This window comes from Papaver somniferum, unplaced genomic scaffold (assembly GCF_003573695.1).
Source record: "Papaver somniferum cultivar HN1 unplaced genomic scaffold, ASM357369v1 unplaced-scaffold_128, whole genome shotgun sequence".
NCBI lineage: Eukaryota > Viridiplantae > Streptophyta > Magnoliopsida > Ranunculales > Papaveraceae > Papaver > Papaver somniferum.
This window is the reverse complement of record NW_020621936.1, coordinates 162,785-170,646: the sequence shown is the minus strand read 5'-3', so window position 1 is coordinate 170,646 and position 7,862 is coordinate 162,785. Positions and strand designations below refer to the sequence as shown.

Genomic DNA, 7,862 nt, shown 5'->3' with positions numbered 1-7,862 from the left:
TGGTGAAGACTAGAGATACAACCCGTATAGGGGCAAAGAAAATCAGTTGTGAATTTCTCCTTCGGTTGTTATTAGCTACACCATTTCTATTATCACTGCAATAGCAAATCAATTCAGTGAATAGCCGAGAAAAGATTCAAACTAAGTTAATTGAAACACGACATAAGTCGTTGAAAACTTTTGCTTGATTTTGTTCGTAGGGCAAAATCCCGAAATCAGGCCAAAATTTTGTGCTCAATTTTTTCGAAATGGTTCAGATGGGTTTTTAATAAGTGAAAAATACTAGAACCCCTACTATATGGGTTCAAACATATAGAAGCCCCACAAAATGGATCCTCCACCCTCAACTCCACACTTTCATAAAATGATATTACTAGGCCCGAAAAATCAAATTATCTTTAGATCAGGCCCATAATTAATTATTCCGAACTTTAATAATGGCAACATTGCCCTTTAGTATTTATACAAGGGAATCCCAGAAGCTTCTTTTCATTTCTCTTTCTCTTTCATCTTTATCTCTCTCTGTTGTAGAACAATGGTTTCTAGGGTTCCTGAGATTCATTTTCGACTGCATCAAATCTTCTTCGTCTTCATCAAATCTTCGACTGCAACAACAACGATTGATTGCATCTTCTCCTTTTATGCCTCTGTAGTTTCATTTATGTCAAAGATCGATTGAATCTGATCAAAAGATAGATCTTACGGAAGATGCAGATGATTTGTTTAGTCTGATAATTAACCAAAGAAATCGAAGAGAAACATCAGGAAAAACGAATTGAAAGGTAAGTTAATCTTCCTTTAAAGCTTTCATTAATCGATTTCGAGTTGAAATCAAATTTCTCGTGGTTTGATTTTAATGATTTTGAAAAAAAAAATGAAAATTAATCTCGATTTCATTATCTGATCCGTAATTAGAGTTTAGATCCTTAATCATGGGAAAGATGAGCATGATTTTGCGTATAAGTATCATCTTCTCTTAAGGATTTTAGGGTTTTCAGAACCTATATCTTCATTTTTTTTTAATTAACCTATCCTAATTGAAATCGAAGCATAGATCTACAATTTTCTACTCACTCTGGTTGTTTTGATTTAGATTTTTTGAAAAAACTTGAATAAAAAATTCATATCTATTCGTCGTAAATCTTAATTTGTAGCTACGATCTAAAATAATGTTTTGAGATTCAGTATCAAAGAATCATTGTCTCTGTTACCCATAGATTTGATTTGATTTTTCATCCACTCATATGAACTGGTCTGGTGATGTTGGTGGTGCAGGTAGGGGTTCTTTAGGAGGATGAGGAGGCACTGGTGATATCAGAATTGATAAATTGAATGAGAACTGCTTCATTGGTTAGTTTGTTTATCCAAGTGGCTATAGATGAAACAACAGAAAACACTCTTGAATCACAAAAGAGTTTGATTGCTCAATTGTTGTAATTTTCTGAGAAATTAGAAAGCTCTGATTCATCCTTATCACCAGGCTCATATGTGTTGACATATATGAAAGAAAGCAGTGCTGAGAAGTAGAAGTCAACTGATAAAGATGATTATAGGTACTTCATTTCAGATGCCATGCTGCCAATGTTTTGCTCTTGAGGTAAATTTTTTGGTTGTTTCTCACTGGTTGTGTCTTAGTTATTTGGTTGTTAGGTACTTCATTTTCCGATGTCATGCTGCAAATGTTTTGGTTACTCTGCAAATGTTGGAAGTATGTTTAATCTGTTTTTTACGTGGTCTTAGGTCTGTTTTGGTTACTCTGCAAATTTTGGTCATCATTGTAACTAATTTTGTTGTTTGATATACAAAGGTGTCCTCGTTAAGCATTTGATTCTCTGAAATTTAAGTATAATTTGTACAACTGACCCAATTTGATAAATTTCATCTAACATGCTTATCTGTTATATTTATGTAGCTGCTCTGAGATAGGAGATCACAGATGAAACAAATAAAGGGACATGACGCTCCAAATCTATCTCTACCGATCCAATTCATCTCAGTATCTATTCTCCCAATGGTAAGATGGCTTTAAAAAACACCGAAGTGTAACTGCGGCTTACACATGCCATATGCATGTGTAACTTCCTATTACATATGCTTATGACATATGTAACTGCGAATTACACATGATATATGAATGTGTAACTGCCGATTACATGTAGTACAGTTTTCTTGTGTATGAACTTTTACCAGGTTTCCCACTTCACAGTGTAAGGCTTTTTTACCAGCATAGTATTGGTAGACTATGGATGTGTAACTAGTAGTTACACATGCTAATTAGATGTGTAACTTCTAGTTACACAAGCTAAATTGATGTGTATATATTAGTTACACATGCAAAATAGATGTGTAACTATGCTAATTTGTTGGGATATGCATATGTAACCTAATATGAAACTTTTATCCGTTATTAGTTGATTGAAATAGTTTCAATCGACATATTACTTTAACATTGCTGCTGCAATTGAAGCTGCAGAATGAACTTGGTGGTGATATTAGATGTATGCTTAGGTTGCAGTTACAAAGTTCAGGTGCAATCTAGTAAGACAGCAGGATGAGCAGCATTTCGGACATCACCATGCAAAGCAATCTGTTGAGAAGCTGGATACTGAGATACTCATAGTACGTATGCAAGAAGTATATTGTTATTGTGTAAAAATATAACTTTCTAATACACTTGTTGATATTCCCTTATTAATGTGTAAAAATATCAACAAGAAGGTGTCCATTCTGCTCATCAAAGGCTCTTGAGGTTTGTATTCCCTCTCTAATACACTTGGTTAGAGCATTAAATTCATTTATTGTTGTTGAAGCTTGATTTTTGTGTAACTCACAATTACACATATATTTCCATATTTCGAACTATTACGGGTGCATGTGTAACTCCAAGTTACACATGACATATGCATGTGTAACTCAAAGTATGCAAGCTAATTGGGTATGCAGCTACTAGTTACACATGCCAATTGGATGTGTAACTGCGATGTATACATGCCAATTGGATGTGTAACTGCTAGTTACATATTCTAATTGGTAACGGATTTTGAAGTTTGACCGCCTCCATATGCCTTCGTTATATACTTTTTGTAGTTAATTAAATGCTAGTTACATATGCTTGAGTAATACTGCCAATTACTTGTAGTACAGTTTGCTTGTGTATGAACTTTTTCCAGTTTTTTAGCTGTTTTTACTTCTTTTAAAATGCTTGCTCACATCCCCAAAATGGAATCAGGTGCTCTGGCTCATGTTCGGTTCATTGTTGTTTCAGCTACTATTCCAAACATGGAGGACCTCAGTAAGCTATTGCATTCAATGATAATAATTTGATGATTGTTCATTTGCAATTTGATGATTTCTGTCATTGTTTTCTAAATTCTACAGGGTAATGGCTTATGGTTCCACTTCAATGACTTAAAAGGTACTGTATTATGGTGGATACAATCTCTTGTGTGCTTAATTATCCAGACCTTAAAAAGTTTTTTTTTTCTTGTTAACTTTTACCCCACATATTTAGAGAAAAAATGAGACCTGTAAAGCTGACCACCAGATTATTCAGTATAGGCTTTATGTTTTCTGCACTGAATCAAGATTTTTATTTGTTTCCCCTTGTTTTTGTGCAGGTGACGCTCCAGCAAAAAACGATTTCTTGTTTGAACGGGTAATTGCTGAATTCCATCATATATTTCAATATTTCAAACTATTACGGGTGGATGTGTAACTCACAATTACACATACCATATGCATATGTAACTCCAAGTTACACATGCCATATGCATGTGTAACTCCCAATTACACATGCGTTTTGTAGTATACCAGCTGATTACACATGTTTTGTTTTCTGGAATGTTTAGCCTATGACAACTTAAATATTTTTATGACAATAATTTCTGAATAGTTGTAGCCTTTTTTGATTAGTGATTTTAACATAGTGTACATGTCGGGTACACGAGTCATAAGCATGTGCAGCTGTTAATTACACATGATATATGCATGTGTAACTCTGACTTACATTAGACAGATGCACGTGTAACTTCGAATTACATTAGACAGATGCATATGTAATTTATATTTACACACGCTTTTGATAAGTTATCAAGTGTTTTTTTGTAATCTTTGTGATCTTTGTTAATTGTTCAATAATTTTATTTGTTGCAGATATACAAGCATTTGGAATCGGGGAAGATAAGAAAGACGAGAAGGCTGACCCCAAGGTGCTGGCTAACAAAGCTTCCAAGGCTTTTGTTCATTTGTATGAGAAGTGTTCTAGATGCTATGGTACTGATATCATTTGTTTGTCATGTAGTTACTAAGAAGGATGACCCCAAGGTGCTGGCTAACAAAGCTTCCAAGGCTGTCAAAGCTGGAGCATCAACCATTAAGAAGAAGGCTAAGAACATCTGCACATCAGTCACATTTCACAGACCAAAGACATTGCAGAAGGCAAGGAATCCCAAGTACCCATGTATTAATGCACTACCAAGGAACAAGCTTGACCATTACCAGATCCTGAAATACCCACTCACCACCGAGTCCGTAATGAAGAAGATTGAAGACAACAACAAGAAGAAAACAAGGATGCTTTCAAGAAGATGTACAACATCCAGACAGATAAAGTGAACACCGTTATCAAGTAAGCCTTCCTGATTACTTATGACTAGCTACTTCTTTTTCTTGAAAGGTAGTATATGGATATAGGTCTGGAATGGTTTCACTTAACTTATACATCTGTTTAACTGCACATTACACAAGTCATATGCATGACAGTTTGCACGTTTAACTAACATTGGCAGACTATGGATGTATAACTAGTAGTTACACATGCTAATTAAATATGTAACTTCTAGGTACACAAGCCAAATGAATGTGTATCTACTAGTTACACATGCAAATTAGATGTGTAACTTATAGTTACACATCTAATTTGATGGGATATGCATATGTAACCTAATGATGAAACTTCTATCTGTTATAGTGGTTATATTTATGAAATTGAGGAAAGAACATCAAGTCCTAGTAGTAGGGAGTAGTAGTGGATGCAGATTAGACTAATTAGATGCAGGTTATACTTATAGTTACACATGCTAATTAGATGTGTAACTTCTAGTTACACATGATGATTGTATGTGAAACTTATGCTAATATGCATGTGTAACTATTGTTTACATATGACATATGCATGTGTAACTACTGATTACACATGCATTTTGTTTTCCTGGGTTCATATCTATACCCTGCTGAATCAGTTGTGTGATCATTTTTTGTGATATTAATGTGCTAGCACAAGGTTCTCAGGTGTTTGTATTATTCTACCAGTATAATTACTGTCTGAAGCTTTACTTTCTGTTGCTTAAAATGTCCGTCGTCATCGATAATATGAAAATGGCTTAGGTACATCTAGACTAGCGTTGTAAAACGTCTTTCTGTTAATACAGTGCTAACAACGTCTTTCTGCTGAAGCAGTCGTATCTTAATTAAGAGCTTCTCATTCACTTGCAAGGTTAACTGTATTATTTATGACTGGTAATTGCTTGATAGTCACCTCTCGTTTTTGCTAGTGTTATTCATTTAGAGATGGATTTGCTGATTTTATGTTGACATATCCAAGTCTGATGCATGTGTAACTCCTAATTACATAATTCAGATGCATGTGTATCTGCAAGTTACACATGCTAATTAGATGTGTAACTTTTACTTACACATACTGATTTTGGGTACACATACCAATATGCATATATAACTCCTAGTTACACTAGTCATATGCATGTATAACTTCTAGCTACACTAGCCAGATGAATGTGTATCTCCTAGTTACACATGTTATATGCATGTGTAACTCTCAGTTACACAATTCAGATGCATATGTAACCGCTAGCTACACTAGTCAAATGCTTGTGAAACTGAAATATACATTGTTTTATGTATTGTTCATTTTAATCGTATAAATACTGATTGCTTGTTGTTATATTTCAGGTTTTAGATAACTTCATAAAAGATAATTGCTTAAACGTGGTAATGGTCTCGCTGGAACTGGAGTTGACGCTGAATACACAAGTCAGATGCATGTGTAACTCTCAGTTACACTAGATAGACACATATGTAACTCTCAATTACACTAAACAGATGTGTGTGTAACTTCTAGTTACACATGCTAAGAAATTATTGTAAATGAATATTAAAGTAATAACTGTATTTTTTTTTGTGTGTGTGTTTTTTTTGATGTCTATTTTTTTTGCATATATATACAAGTGTAACTTTGCATTACACATATCATAAAGATGTGTAACTTCTGGTTACACATGCCATATGCATGTGTAACTTCTGTTTACACCTTCGCACTGTATTTTAATAATTTCGGGCCTAGATTTAATAATCTTGGGCCTAGATTTAAATTTTATTTAATTATGGGCTTGACAATATGCATAAGGGTATCAAAGTCTTTTAAAAACTCGGGGCCTAGATTTAAACTTTTTTTAATTAAGGGCCTCATATTATGGGTTATCCGTGGGTTGGGCCTGAGCCTAATTTCCCCTTTTAATAAAAGGTTCGTTGATGGTAAATTTGAAAACCAAATTGACATCCGTCGAAATTTGGGGAGGAAAACCAAGTTTTGCTCAAGAACAAACCCTAGCTTTTCATAAAGCATGTTTTTTTTTACACATTTCTACTTAAAACTCTCAGATCTAAGTGCTAAAGACAATGATAAGAGAAGAAGAGAAGAAGATTTGTCCTGTTATTCAGTGAAAGTTCATCTTTTCTTCACATCGCCTCTTTCTCTCCTTTTATCTTTGGATTCTGTTGATGTTTACTGAATTATCAAATACTAGTAATAGAGATTGATGAAGAAATCTAATCTCCTTTTGTTGTTGCTGATGAATGAAATCCTCAGCAGTAATTTTGATGATGATGATTGTCGGATGTAAGGGGCAACATTGGCGTTATTTGATTGAAAGGCTTGGTGACGTTTTTGCTATATGATAACTCGGGGGCGCTATTGAGTTGAAGATCCAGTTGTTCTTGGTGTTTTGTATTCCGAGGACCCTGTTTAGTTGAGGCCCCGGGTAAAAAAAATGAGATGAAACGTAAGCCGAAGACACAACAATTTCGATATTTTAGGTGTTTCGAAATGCAGATGCATTAGTTTTAGTGGTTCCGATATAGCGGTATTGAAGATTTTTTTTCCGATATAAGGTAGGAGCCGATATTGGTATTGAAGATTAGTCCCCAGTGAAGTCGCCAAATGTAAACACCCATAAATTATCATAGGGTAATATGGAGACTAATCCCAATACACAATACAATATCTGGATAATTCTATCTCTCTCTGGAAGGAATCCCTTCTTTTATAGACAGAGCCTGACATTTAAATGCCGTACACGTGTACTCGACTACCTTTCTTAGTAAGTCTTCTATTGTCAATCGTACACATGTACTATTACAGTTGGGTTATTTGGGCACCCACTAGTTATTTCCTTCGAGACACCCCGGTCCTTGAGACAGCTCACCTACGCCGTGCCATCGGCAATAACGACCCCGACATTGTTGATGTTAACCTCGGTTGACACTCGGGATTCCCATTACTGTTCTCGGGTTTGGTCAAATTCCCATGTTTACACCTATCATACATTTTTACGTGGTACTACATATGGTTTGTCATTGTCACCACCGTGGTAACACTCACATACATAATTATAGCGCCTGGTAGCGAGGAAAACATATAGCCCTTGGAGCACTGAGATACCGGGATAATAAGTACAGCGAGAGTACAGATAAATCTAAGGAACAGGAAGTTTGACTCTAACCCAATTTTGTAGGAAATCTCCCTCGCTGTCTAACAGGGAGAGCTTAGATTAGCTCAAAAGTCATCA

The 7,862-nt window shown here is 35.1% G+C and overlaps 1 long non-coding RNA gene across 1 annotated transcript; it reads left to right on the top strand.

Moving 5' to 3' along the window:
- Positions 1 to 735: 735 nt before the first annotated feature.
- On the top strand, positions 736 to 1,544 carry LOC113332021. The gene is made up of 3 exons (XR_003351286.1): positions 736 to 782; positions 1,276 to 1,350; positions 1,481 to 1,544. It is a non-coding gene; the product is annotated as an uncharacterized LOC113332021 (long non-coding RNA).
- The last annotated feature ends 6,318 nt before the right edge of the window (positions 1,545 to 7,862 follow it).